We start from the raw sequence: 14,910 nt of genomic DNA, 5'->3' as shown, positions 1-14,910 counted from the left end.
TGCAAGGGCTCCAAGAAAAACCCACAACGCCTAGCATACTCCAAGTCCATCAAATTCAGAGCAGCGCCTGAGTCCACAAATGCCATGACAGAATACGATGACAAAGAGCAGATCAAGGTAACAGACAGAAGAAATTTTGACTGTACCGTACCAATGGTGGCAGACCTAGCGAACCGCTTAGTGCGCTTAGGACAATCAGAGCTAGCATGAGTGGAATCACCACAGTAGAAACATAGCCCATTCAGACGTCTGTGTTCTTGCCGTTCAACTCTGGTCAAAGTCCTATCGCACTGCATAGGCTCAGGTTTAAGCTCAGGTAATACCGTCAAATGGTGCACAGATTTACGCTCGCGCAAGCGTCGACTGATCTGAATGGCCAAAGACATAGACTCATTCAGACCAGCAGGCATAGGAAATCCCACCATGACATCCTTAAGGGCTTCAGAGAGACCTTTTCTGAAAATAGCTGCGAGCGCACCTTCATTCCACTGAGTGAGTACGGACCACTTTCTAAATTTCTGACAATATACCTCTATTTCATCCTGACCCTGACACAGAGCCAGCAAATTCTTCTCTGTCTGATCCACAGAATTAGGCTCATCGTACAGCAATCCGAGCGCCAGGAAAAATGCATCGATATTACTTAATGCAGGATCTCCTGACGCAAGAGAAAATGCCCAGTCCTGAGGGTCGCCATGCAAAAAAGAAATAACGATCTGTTAAGTCCTTCTCAGTCCCTGGCTTACTAGAGGTAGGGATCCTGAGTAAATGACACGCAAACAAGGTATTGTGTGATCATACAGGTCCTTCTCAAAAAATTAGCATATAGTGTTAATTTTCATTATTTACCATAATGTAATGATTACAATTAAACTTTCATATATTATAGATTCATTATCCACCAACTGAAATTTGTCAGGTCTTTTATTGTTTTAATACTGATGATTTTGGCATACAACTCCTGATAACCCAAAAAACCTGTCTCAATAAATTAGCATATCAAGAAAAGGTTCTCTAAACGACCTATTACCCTAATCTTCTGAATCAACTAATTAACTCTAAACACATGCAAAAGATACCTGAGGCTTTTATAAACTCCCTGCCTGGTTCATTACTCAAAACCCCCATCATGGGTAAGACTAGCGACCTGACAGATGTCAAGAAGGCCATCATTGACACCCTCAAGCAAGAGGGTAAGACCCAGAAAGAAATTTCTCAACAAATAGGCTGTTCCCAGAGTGCTGTATCAAGGCACCTCAATGGTAAGTCAGTTGGAAGGAAACAATGTGGCAGAAAACGCTGTACAACGAGAAGAGGAGACCGGACCCTGAGGAAGATTGTGGAGAAGGACCGATTCCAGACCTTGGGGAACCTGAGGAAGCAGTGGACTGAGTCTGGTGTGGAAACATCCAGAGCCACCGTGCACAGGCGTGTGCAGGAAATGGGCTACAGGTGCCGCATTCCCCAGGTAAAGCCACTTTTGAGCTACAGAGAAGCAGCACTGGACTGTTGCTAAGTGATCCCAAGTACTTTTTTCTGATGAAAGCAAATTTTGCATGTCATTCGGAAATCAAGGTGCCAGAGTCTGGAGGAAGACTGGGGAGAAGGAAATGCTAAAATGCCTGAAGTCCAGTGTCAAGTACCCACAGTCAGTGATGGTGTGGGGTGCCATGTCAGCTGCTGGTGTTGGTCCACTGTGTTTCATCAAGGGCAGGGTCAATGCAGCTAGCTATCAGGAGATTTTGGAGCACTTCATGCTTCCATCGGCTGAAATGCTTTATGGAGATGAAGATTTCATTTTTCAGCACGACCTGGCACCTGCTCACAGTGCCAAAACCACTGGTAAATGGTTTACTGACCATGGTATTACTGTGCTCAATTGGCCTGCCAACTCTCCTGACCTGAACCCCATAGAGAATCTGTGGGATATTGTGAAGAGAAAGTTGAGAGACGCAAGACCCAACACTCTGGATGAGCTTAAGGCCGCTATTGAAGCATCCTGGGCCTCCATAACATCTCAGCAGTGTCACAGGCTGATTGCCTCCATGCCACGCCGCATTGAAGCAGTCATTTCTGCCAAAGGATTCCCGACCAAGTATTGAATGCATAACTGAACATTATTATTTGTTGGTTTTTTTGTTTGTTATTAAAAAACACTTTTATTTGATTGGATGGGTGAAATATGCTAATTTATTGAGACAGGTTTTTTAGGTTATCAGGAGTTGTATGCCAAAATCATCAGTATTAAAACAATAAAAGACCTGACAAATTTCAGTTGGTGGATAATGAATCTATAATATATGAAAGTTTAATTGTAATCATTACATTATGGTAAATAATGAAATTTAACACTATATGCTAATTTTTTGAGAAGGACCTGTATACAGGGGAAGCCCAGGAGCACATCTCTCTCTCTGGGCTTTGCCCTCCCTTTATATAGAAAAGAATTATTCTTTTACAGACATGCGCACAAGCGCTCATATTTCACTATCTCTTACATAAACAATCTATACCAGTCTTTATCAGTAGAAAGTTACATCATCTGGAAGGTGAATGAAAGGCTGCTATTGAAAGAAGGAATGCACACATGATTACTTCCATAAAAGGAAATGTCAAGTCAGCAGAAATGTATCTTGTTGTAAGCGAGATTTCTCAGGAAGAAGACAAGATGGATTCCTTTAGTTCAGTCTGATCTCCACAATTCCCCCCTTTGACATTTTCTTTTATTTATTTTATTACCACAGGGCCAAAGACAAAGCCTTTATTTGGTATTACACATGTACATGCTTGTATTCAATAAGAGAATCAAATCTAGTATTAATTCTTCCGTTTAACTCTCGCAACCTTTTCTTTGTTTTGCAATAAGTACAGATATTACAAAGGGATAGCAAAATAAGCGCAATAATCAGTATTAGCAAAGGATAACATAAGAGAAGAAGGAAAAAAAACTTTATACTCTTGCATCTATTACACAAAGTTTATCTGTGCATACTGAGATACTCTTGAGCACAATCTGGAATAGTACGTATATGACTACAATAATCATAACTATATGTATTATGCTCTGCATAATCCCAGCAACCCACCCACCGATTCCTCTGAATCAGTTGGCTGGGTTAAGAAAAGAAAAGGTATCTGACCACCAGCTATCCTTATTCTGGTCATTGTCTTTGTCATACTGATCTCTGAGTCGTTGTACGTCCTTTAATTTAAATGTCATACTCATAGTACTATTCGGGTCTATATAATGACAGCAGGTGGGTCCGATGATTTGACACATACCCCCTTGTGAGGCAGTTAGGTAATCCAATACCAGGGTATGTTGGTTAGTGACTATTATAAGCTGATTCTGTACAGCTATACTAGTGTTTAGTATATCCAATATATCCCAGATCTGATCATCTAGATAATCCGTGGCTCTAACTAATTTATCCCACATCTGTGTTAACATAGGATAAATAAAAATGGTACTAGCAATTTTGTTAGGAATTCCCATTTGTACTATATGTGGCCTCCCCGAGGGACGTGGTGAGTTATCTGCAGCTCTTTTATACAGTGTGTGCTTGGGCACGGCTTGCATATTCACTTGTTTATTTGAAATTATGAATGTAGCCGGGGTTAGGCGTCCTAATGTACAAGTACCCTTTATACCTACGGGAAGCCATTTATATGCTCCTTCTCCGCATATCCAAAATGTACCTTCAGGCAGATCCCATAGAGCTGAGTGCTGCAATACCAATCTGTGAGCCAAGTCCACAAATCTAGATACATTCTGAAGCATACACCAAGAGGGTTTTTGTCCCAAGGGGCTACAGTACCCGGCTGCGGGATTCCCACATACAGGCATTCCTTTGATATACTCATTGGATTCATTACAAACCAGGTTCCCCAGCTTACTTGTACAACTGTTTGCATCACCTTGGGGGAACAATTTAGAATGTTTCCATTTTCTATTATGTATGTATCTTTCCAATACTACAGGTTTGAAAGCATCAGAGGGGGGGACGGTTGTACTGAAACTAAGCTGTAGATTTTCTGTGGGGACCTGTCCTAAATTAGTTAATCCAGTCTTATTTCTAGGTACCCATTTTCCTCCCCTAAATGCTAAATATTGTAGATGTGTGTTACTCCCTGAGAGATTACCCTGCCACCAAGGAAATTCTACCCATCCCACAATTGGTATGGCGATTGTAGTATTCCACAGCCTAGCATTACCAATTTGGTTGTTGGCCAGGTTGTCTGAACAATTAGGCCAAGCGAATATTTCTTCTGCTAATACGGGAACTGCTAGAAAAGGTATACTTGTGGCTGATACCGGCGAATGGGTACAGATCCAACAATCTGTCAGGGTTTGTGTATTGTTTAACAAGTCATGCACTAATTTTCTATGATGTTGTACGAATCTATTGTTCAAAGGGGCTAGAGAATTCAGTCTATCCCACGCCTCCGTTGAGGTTATCATTATTAACATCAATATCATGAGTTTATACTGCTTTTCTTGCAATGGCTTGCATGTATCCATGATGCCTTTCCTTCAAGCTTGACTGATGTAGGTGTTGTCAACAGGACTTGGAAGGGTCCGTCAAACCTTGGTTCTAGAGCCTTTCTGGTGTGTCTTTTTACATAGACTTGATCACCTGGTTCCAACTTGTGACTTCCTTCTGTGTTGTCAGGATCTGGAAGGGAAGCAAAAACTTGTGCATGCACCTTAGTTAATTGTTTCTGAAGATTTTGCACATAAGAAGTCAATGACTCAATATTTAACACAAGTTGCTGTGGAAAATAACATCCTAAATTGGCAGTCCTGCCAAACAAAATTTCATATGGAGACAGTTTAGTCTTACCCCTTGGGGTATTGCGTATTGAGTAAAGGGCCAGTGGAAGGCATTCTGTCCAAGGCTTTCCTGTTTCAGCCATGGCTTTCTGTATTTTTAATTTTAAAGTTCCATTCATGCGTTCCACCTTACCAGAACTTTGAGGATGGTACGGAGTGTGTAACTGACTTTCAACACCCAACATTTTCAGTACATTTTGAAATATTTCTCCAGTGAAATGAGTACCCCTATCTGACTCGATCACTTCAGGGAGACCGTAACGGGGTATCAGTTCGGCAACTAGCTTTACAGCAGTGTTTTTAGCTGAAGCCTTCCGAACTGGATAGGCCTCTGGCCACCCCGAGAACATGTCCACACATACCAACACATACTCATACCCATTACTTTTTGGCAGCTGGATAAAGTCTATTTGTAATCGCTGAAACGGGTAGAGAGGTCGGACGTGGTGCTTCATAGGGGTCTTTGTTGTCTGTCCGGGATTATGTGCCAGGCATATAGCGCATGCAGCACAATAGTCTCTTGCATAGTTGCTAAAACCTGGAGCCAACCAGACTTGCTTTGCCAGTAGTGTCATTGCATTTGCAGACACATGAGTAGGGTGGTGCAGTCCACCAACTACAATCGGATACCAGGCTCTAGGTAGACATATTAGTCCATCTTTCTTCCAAATTCCCGCTTGTTCTTCTGCCCCTTCCTTTTTCCACCTGTCCCTCTCCTCTTCTCCTGCATCTTCCTGTGCTTGTCTCAGTCTATCTTCAGTATTTTCTGTGGGGTTTACAGTATGAACCTGTTGTAAGGGTTTGACAGCTGCTGCTTTGGCTGCTTTATCAGCCCTATCATTTCCCCTAGATTCCCTAGTGTCGAGTCTCACATGTGCAGCTACCTTGATTACTGCTACTTCTTTTGTTTCTTGTGCAGCCTCTAAGATCTGTTTGATCAGAGAAGCATGTTTTACAGGTTGTCCTGATGCTGTCATGTAACCTCTAGCTCTCCAGATTACTCCAAAATCAAACACAATACCATGTGCATACCTAGAATCAGTGTATATATTAGCTGTCTGGTTCTCAGCTATTTTAAGAGCTTCAATCAATGCTGTTAGTTCTGCTTCTTGTGCAGACTGTTTCGGTGGAAGTGGTTCTGCTTTGAGAGTTTCAGATTCTGACACAACTGCATACCCTGTATGGAAGTTACCTGTGTCATCTGCAAACCTACTACCATCTATAAACAGCTCTAAATCTGGATTTTGAAGTGGTGTTTCGGATACATTGGGTAAGCCTACCGTTTCTTGTAAAATGAGCTCTGTACAATCATGTGTGTCTGTAGGGAAAAAATTTGCGTGTGGATCAGTGTCCTTATTCCCCCCTTCAGACTCGAGAGGTAGCAGTGTAGCTATATTGAGAGTCTGAAGCCTAGCAAATGTGATAGTAGAGGGGAGCAACAAAGAACACTGTAGCCGCAAATGTCTGGCCATGGAAATGTGTTTTGGTTGGACCTGGTTTAATATCCCATAAACATCATGTGTAGTTTGAACTGTGAGTGGATACTCTAGAACAATTTCTGATGCTTTGTCCAACAATAGTGAGACAGCAACAACTACACGTACACAGGTTGGCGCTGCTCTAGCTACGGGATCTAACCTTGCTGAAAGATATGCAATTGGTCTTTGTTTCCCTGCATGCTTCTGGGTAAGAACTCCTGTAGCATGGGAATCAACTTCTGCAGCCATAAGCTGAAACGGTTTGGTGTAGTCTGGTAGCCCTAACGCTGGAGCTGAAACAAGGGCATCTTTTAATTGTTGGAACGAAATCTGACCTTCTTTTGTCAACAAATAAGGTTCACTTTTTACACAGTCATACAGTGGTTGCATTAGTTGACTGGCATGTATAATCCATTGTCTACAATGAGACACTATTCCTAAAAATGCTCGTAGCTGTTTATGATTTCTAGGCTCATTCATCTGTCTTATTGCTTCAGTTCTTTGTGGTGTAAGATGCTTTTTACCTTGAGAAATGCAATGACCTAGAAAGACCACTTTGGTCTGACAAACTTGTAGCTTTTGTCTATTCACTTTACACCCTTCTTTTTCTAAAAAACATAGTAAACTCACAGTGGACCTTTCTGCAGTTTCTAGATCTGGGCAGCAAAGTAGTAGGTCATCCACATACTGCAAAATTACTACCTGTGGTTCGGGTTCAAACCTCTGAAGGACTGTTTGTAGGGCATTTGAATAAAGAGTAGGGGAGTGTATCATTCCCTGTGGAAGGCGTGTCCACGCCAACTGTTTGCCCTTAAATGTAAATGCAAACAAATGCCAACTATCTTGGTGTAAAGGAACCGAGAAAAATGCATTTGAAAGATCTATTACAGTAAATACTTGAGAACTGGCTGGTATCTGTGATAGTAACGTATGAGGATTGGGTACAACTGGGGTGATTGGATCTAGAACTTTGTTTATTTCTCTTAAATCATGTACCATACGATATTTGGGCATAGAACTCTTATCAAGAGTTCTCTTTTTGACTGGATACAGAGGAGTGTTAGCAGGTGATTGTATCTCTACCAAAACTCCTTTCTCTTTATATCCCTCTATCTGTTTTGTAATCGCTAGTTCCTGCTGGGCACTCACAGGGTATTGTCTGAGCTGTGGGAGAACAGTTCCTGGTTGCACAGATAGTTTTACAGGAGAGATATGCAATAGTCCCACATCGGTGTCACCCTGTGCCCACAGTGTTTCTGGGACCATTGAGAGGTCTAGATCTGTGGTGTACTCTTTTTCTTCAGCATAATCCTCAAAAGCCTGAATTCTAACATATTGTTCTAATGTTTCTGCATCATCAGGGATAGTCAGTATAACTGTGCCATCTTCCCTAAAATTGATGTTAGCTTCTAATTTCTTTAGGACATCAACCCCAACACGACCACATCATGCAGATTATGCAACACCAGAAAGCGAATAACCTCCTGATGTGCAGGAGCCATGCACATGGTCAGCTGGGTCCAGTACTGAGGCTTATTCTTGGCCAAAGGCGTAGCATCAATTCCTCTCAATGGAATAGGACACTGCAAGGGCTCCAAGAAAAACCCACAACGCCTAGCATACTCCAAGTCCATCAAATTCAGAGCAGCGCCTGAGTCCACAAATGCCATGACAGAATACGATGACAAAGAGCAGATCAAGTTAACAGACAGAAGAAATTTTGACTGTACCGTACCAATGGTGGCAGACCTAGCGAACCGCTTAGTGCGCTTAGGACAATCAGAGCTAGCATGAGTGGAATCACCACAGTAGAAACACAGCCCATTCAGACGTCTGTGTTCTTGCCGTTCAACTCTGGTCAAAGTCCTATCGCACTGCATAGGCTCAGGTTTAAGCTCAGGTAATACCGTCAAATGGTGCACAGATTTACGCTCGCGCAAGCGTCGACTGATCTGAATGGCCAAAGACATAGACTCATTCAGACCAGCAGGCATAGGAAATCCCACCATGACATCCTTAAGGGCTTCAGAGAGACCTTTTCTGAAAATAGCTGCGAGCGCACCTTCATTCCACTGAGTGAGTACGGACCACTTTCTAAATTTCTGACAATATACCTCTATTTCATCCTGACCCTGACACAGAGCCAGCAAATTCTTCTCTGTCTGATCCACAGAATTAGGCTCATCGTACAGCAATCCGAGCGCCAGGAAAAATGCATCGATATTACTTAATGCAGGATCTCCTGACGCAAGAGAAAATGCCCAGTCCTGAGGGTCGCCACGCAAAAAAGAAATAACGATCCTAACTTGTTGAACTGGGTCACCAGAGGAGCGAGGTTTCAAAGCCAGAAATAGAACTAAATTTCTGAGTTTCAAAAATAATTGTAAACTATCTCCAAAAAACAAATCAGGAATAGGAATTCTCGGTTCTAACATAGAATTCTGAACCACAAAGTCTTGAATACTTTGTACTCTTGCCGTGAGCTGATCCACACATGAAGACAGACCTTTAATGTCCATTGCTACACCTGTGTCCTGAACCACCCAAATGTCTAGGGGAAAAAAAAGGCAAAACACAGTGCAAAGAAAAAAAATGGTCTCAGAACTTCTTTTTTCCCTCTATTGGGAATCATTAGTACTTTGGGCCTCCAGTACTGTTATGAAAGGTAATTCAGTACCACAATGGACATAGAGGTCAGCGCACATACAGTGACCTGGCAATAACCCAAAAAACAAGAACGAGCTCTGAGACGTGGGAACTCTGTTGACCGCAATCACTAATCCTCTCCAACCACACTAAAGGCAGCCGTGGATTGCGCCTAACACTCCCTATGCAACTCGGCACGGCCTGAGAAACTAGCTAGCCTGAAGATAGAAAATAAGCCTACCTTACCTCAGAGAAATACCCCAAAGGAAAAGGCAGCCCCCACATATAATGACTGTGAGTTAAGATGAAAAGACAAACGTAGAGATGAAATAGATTTAGCAAAGTGAGGCCCAACTTTCTGAACAGAGCGAGGATAGGAAAGGTAACTTTGCGGTCAACACAAAACCCTACAAAAACCACGCAAAGGGGGCAAAAAGACCCTCCGTACCGAACTAACGGCACGGAGGTACACCCTCTGCGTCCCAGAGCTTCCAGCAAGCAGTAAAAAACAAATTGACAAGCTGGATAGAAAAAAACAGCAAACAAATAGCAAAGAGGAACTTAGCTATGCAGAGTAGCAGGCAACAGGAATGATCCAGGAGGAAACAGGTCCAATACTAGAACATTGACTGGAGGCCAGGATCAAAGCACTAGGTGGAGTTAAATAGAGCAGCACCTAACGACTTCACCACATCACCTGAGGAAGGAAACTCAGAAGCCGCAGTACCACTTTCCTCCACCAACGGAAGCTCACAGAGAGAACCAGCCGAAGTACCACTTGTGACCACAGGAGGGAGCTCTGCCACAGAATTCACAACAATGGTCCACCTGGAGCTTTTGGAAAGGATAGTCGGGCTTAGCAAGGTGTTTCGGGGGTACACGATGAAGTTGACCGGGATTGCAGGTCTGACAGATATTACATGCACGGTTGAGTGCTGTCAGGACTGTAGAAATACCTGGAGTCCAGTAGAATTTTTGTACCAGGTCAAGGGCCTGTTCTTTCCTCGGTGTGTGGGCCCATGCGCCCACGTGGCAATAGCAGGGTACATCCGCTTAGGGAGACACACAAGTTGGTCCTTTTTCCAGAGACCATTGTCCATACATGCTCCATCAGCTTTCCACTGCTTCATTTCTTCCTTTGGAGACATTCTCTGCATCGTCATTAAGCGGTCTCACGGGGTCCGGCAGAAAACCTCAGTCTGGCATAGATCATCAGGTTCCTGTAGAGTCAGTGTTAATTGTAACTGTTTACGCTGAGAGCGTGTGGTCACCATAGCTGGTATGGTCGGTTCAACGGGTAGGAGAGCCGCGGCTTTTACTTGCATATCCGCCTAGGCGTTACCAACAGTCTGTGGACTGTTCCTAGGACCGTGCTCCTTAACTTTGATAATGGCCACCTGAGTAGGTAATTTGATTGAGTCCATGAGGGTTTTAACAGCTTCAGCATTCTTCACTGGAGTCCCGGCAGTAGTAACAAATCCTCGATTAGCCCATAGGGCTCCGAAATCATGAGCAATACCAAATGCATACTGTGAGTCCGTGTATATATTAGCCCGCCTGTCTTTGGCCAGAACACATGCAGTAGACAGATCCTGAAATTCTGCTTCTTGTGCTGACAGTGAGGGAGGGAGTGCAGCTGCGTGCACTACGGTGTCTTCCGTAGTAACAGCGTATCCGGTGTGGAATTTGCCAAAATCATCAGCATATCTTGGACTGTCTTTCAGGGCCTTGTAGAGAAATTGCATTATGCGGGATACGTCCGGTATCCACTGACAACAATAAATACATAGTCCAAAAAAAAACCGCTGGAGTTCAGTCTCATCTTTTGGGAATGGAAGGGAGCTGACGGCTATTTTTTCTTTCTTCTGTGAGGTGTCTGGCACCCTGAAGGAGACAGTGACCCAAAAATATCACTTGACCAAGGCAGAACCGAAGTTTCGAGGCCGAAACCCGACAGTTCAGATCTGCCAGATACTTGCGAAAACTAACAGTGGCAACAATGTCTTCCTGCTCTGTCTGTGCACACAACAAAAGATTACCCACATGCTGAAGCAGCATGACATAAGGATATTCTAACTGACAGGGTTAGAGACACTGACACTCGCCCATTTTTTTTTTTTTTTTTGCAAACTGATCGAGAAAGGGCGTGTAAGATACACATCTCATTATATTCATCTGCATAGGGGTTATATAACATAAATACCATTTGACCATCATCTTGGAATTATATTCTGGAGCGGAACTGTGATAATAAATCTGTCCCAAGTAAATTTACCGGACATAAGGGAGAGATTACGAACTGAGCAGTAACTTCAGGGAAAGGTCCCACAGGGATGGGTTTTGTGAGAGTATGTTTATTGGGTCTGCCATCTACTCTAATTAAAACAAGCTCTTGGTCTGAGAATTAACATAGCGAGGGAGATTTCCAGACACAGGGTTAAAATGGATATTGGAGTATGAGACTGGATTTGTGTAAAGGAGGGAGACTGGAGCTGGAGTCTTTTGCTTGGGCCACTGATAAGGAACAGAGCTGGGAGCTGTGTCCTTGCAGCTGTGGGGGGGGGGGGAAGGGGGGCTGAGAGCCGTGAGGGCTAGAGAGCGCAGCTGCTGATACAGAATGGGTTAAGTTCTTCTGGAAACTTTGTACTACTTTTAATGCATCGTCCGGAGTGGAAGTCTCAATGTCAGGTCTGACATTATTGCCTCTTTCAATTCAGATTTAAGACCGGACATTAAAGCTGCCACAAAAAGGTGTGAATGGGCTTTATTATACAATGAGAATCCCAAATCTTTAAACACTACCATAAGATGCCCATAAAACTTCTCGGCAGTCTCCCCCTTGTCCTGTGTGACATCTGTGAGGGAGGTAGCTTGGTCCGCTAATCTATCTTGTGCCCAAACTTTTAAAGCATTACAGAAATCAACACCACTCTCATATGTTCCCCCGTCCAAATTCACATTATAGGTTATGCCACCCTCAATAATTGGAAAATATCCCTCCCCAGCCTTCACCTGCAGTAAGTGTAACAGATCTCTCTGGGGAGTGGAATAAATCTCTCGATTCGCTGCCATTTGTCTATAGAAGGCCATGTGGGAGGTTTATCTGGGATGGAGAAAAGGGGGTATACTTTGGCCTGTCAGGAGTAGGTTTCACATCATCTTCTTCAAGCTCTGATATTACTGACTCAGGGGCGGGAGGAGGTGGCGGTAGTACGGGCACAAGAGACATCTGCTGCAGAAGCGGGGCAGGAGGCTCTGTTACAGTTACAAATTGTATTGCCTGATGGGCCGTTAGGTGGCTATCGAGAACAAATCGGACCTCCTCCAATTTTATGGGGTTTTCCTGTATACAGCTCTCTATTGCTGATACTATGACCATAGCGGCATCCTTCCTGGGATATTGAAAGATACCGGCAGAGATTAATGGTATGGCCATTGTACGCTGAGGCATCGTACCGGGGGGAACAGAGGAGGCATACAGGATTGCGTTCTGGACAGCCTCAGTAAGCAACTGTTGGGACCTGGGAATGTTGGTAGGATTATATCGTGGTCCCACTGGCACGGCAGCTGTCCTGCTCTGGTTGCTGCGACCTGTCCTGTTTGAACCTGGCCATAAGTTTGTATATACGAATTAGATTCTTCCTGTATCATGGGTCCGCCTTTCTGTGAAATCATTGCAGCCAGTCCTCCAGCATAGTGGAGTTGATTGTTTGCGGCATTTACTATGGCCCCAACATGTTGTCTTGTGAGATCCCCTGTCCCTATCCTAAAGAGCACATCATGGCTGTGGGGTCCAGGAATAACATTAGAATACATTTCCTGGAAATCTTCTATCTCCTCTGTATATCCTGTCTCTGACTGAGTGACTAAGGTAGGTGGGGGCGGATACTCATAACCACTCGCAATACTAGGCATAACAGGAGCTGGTGCTGGTGGTGGCCGATAATAAGTGCCGTCAGCGTTTAGCAAGGGAAAGGTGGGGGCTACGACCCCGGGTCTCCTCGCTCCACAATTGTAACAGACTTGTCTCCACTGAGAATTAGTAACTCCGCATACATCACAAATCCACCCAGCAGGATCATAGGGTGGGGGCGCACTGAGTTTTGGCAACCCAGAATATATTGGTGCTTTGGGGTTAAGGGGCACAGAGCTTACAGTCGGGAGAATATTTCCTGGGGAGGGACCATATTATCTAGCAGTGAGCCCCCCTTGTCCCAAATTTTTAATTGTTTGCTTTCCCAACACATTAATCTCAGTCACTTTCTCAGTTCCTTCCTGTACCACAAACATCCAGTTTTTGTCATAGTAATAGACAACTTTCCTTTTTTCAATGCAACAAAAACAAATCCGAATTCACTTCTCTGTTAATCCTTAATCTGCTATATATCAACCACTCAATTTGAAGCAGGTGAATATTTTACCGATCTTTCAATCACTTACACTGATAACCAAACAATCTCTTACATGTTTTCTTCTAAAATAGGCACAATTCTTTCACTTTCAAATTCCAACTTGAACTTACGATATTTCTTTCTAATTCAATACAACATTGTACTATTGCACATACTACACAACACAAGGATAGAAAATTCCCGAGAGGACGCAGCGACTCGCCCCCTCCATACCAGAAACACGGAGATAAGAATTTACAGCATTCCTCAACACAAAAGAAAGCAATAGCGCAGCGGTTTGACCTACCCCTCCCATCGGATATTTTGGAAATCTACACACAGAAGCAGAATACAGCAGTTCTCAGACTTAATTAATTTCTACAAAACCTTCATCACACAATTCACATGCCAGAACACCTTAGAAAAACCAATGGTTCAGAATATTTTCAACATTTTCCTGCATTCCTGACAGTGTTCTTTCCCCGTCTTTGAGCTAAAAATATCAGATTCATCACACACACGGAAACTGATTCTACTTTAGAGCTAAATATCCTTAATATCCTTACTTAGTCGTGCACAATACCAGAGCAGCTGTATTAGTTTTGTTCCACTAGGTTTACCTGTCCCCCTCTGGGACAACCCAAAAACGCGGTACTCAGCGAAAGGAGGAGGGCGTTTCAAACTAACCCTCCGGATACCTCTAGAAATACACACATATATATATATCTATATATTCCTGAGTTATGCATCCTACCCATCCTACCCATCTTCGATCACCTCACCGCGCCTGATTCTAACAGTGATCAGGAATTCAGGATATTTTGACTATAAAGAGAATTACATCACTGGTCAATCCGGGGTGTCCGTCCCTTATGAGGTACGGTTCGAGCACTGGGCTCCCAACGGAACTACACCTCTATATGATTCCACCCAAGAATCACCCCACCATCGGGGACAAACCTCAGATCCTCTTTGCAGCAACAAACACAGGAAAAACACACCAAACGGTCAGTCTGGACAGTATAACTGCCAACTTACCGTGGTTGTTGTGGGGGATGATCAGTCCCAATTTTCCAGTGCCTGGGGGGCAGAGGCGTTCCTGTCTGGGGCCCCACGTTACGGGCGCCAAGCTGTTGAGGGAGGATCTAAAGTGATCCTTCACGGTTGACTCAGTGATTTCCAAATTAATCTAAAGGGCGTTGCCGGCAACTGAAAATGACCAGACGGAGACTCGTGCCTCTGTGTGAGGGATCGAGCAGATCTCTGGGCCCCCGTTTATTCTCTGACTTTTCATAGTCATAGAAATTATACTTCAACCAATCAGCATAAGAACACGTTCACATTTCTTAACCTATAAGAATGCAGGAACAGTCTGTACGTCAAAGTCTCGTAGAACAATGCACCCTCAGTCTCATGTCCTGGCAGATTGCAACAATCAAGGTCTCATCAAGGTCTCATAACATCTATAAACTTTAGTCTACTAACAAAATTTATATTCAAAGCAACAAAATGGAGTCGAAAAGCACAAAATGGAGAATCCTTCTTAATTTGTTCCTTCACA

At 43.6% G+C, this 14,910-nt stretch overlaps 1 long non-coding RNA gene across 1 annotated transcript in view; it reads right to left on the bottom strand.

Moving 5' to 3' along the window:
• The window catches only part of LOC138674032 (uncharacterized), a 55,484-nt gene extending 40,889 nt beyond the window's left edge, over nucleotides 1–14,595 (bottom strand). Inside the window, exon 1 of the long non-coding RNA XR_011320438.1 lies at nucleotides 14,388–14,595. This is a non-coding gene — a long non-coding RNA (uncharacterized lncRNA). The remainder of the gene's footprint in view (nucleotides 1–14,387) is intronic.
• Nucleotides 14,596–14,910: the final 315 nt, after the last annotated feature.

This window comes from Ranitomeya imitator, chromosome 4 (genome assembly GCF_032444005.1).
Source record: "Ranitomeya imitator isolate aRanImi1 chromosome 4, aRanImi1.pri, whole genome shotgun sequence".
Lineage (NCBI taxonomy): Eukaryota > Metazoa > Chordata > Amphibia > Anura > Dendrobatidae > Ranitomeya > Ranitomeya imitator.
The sequence above is the reverse complement of the archived record's forward strand: the minus strand, read 5'-3'. Positions and strand labels throughout refer to the sequence as shown.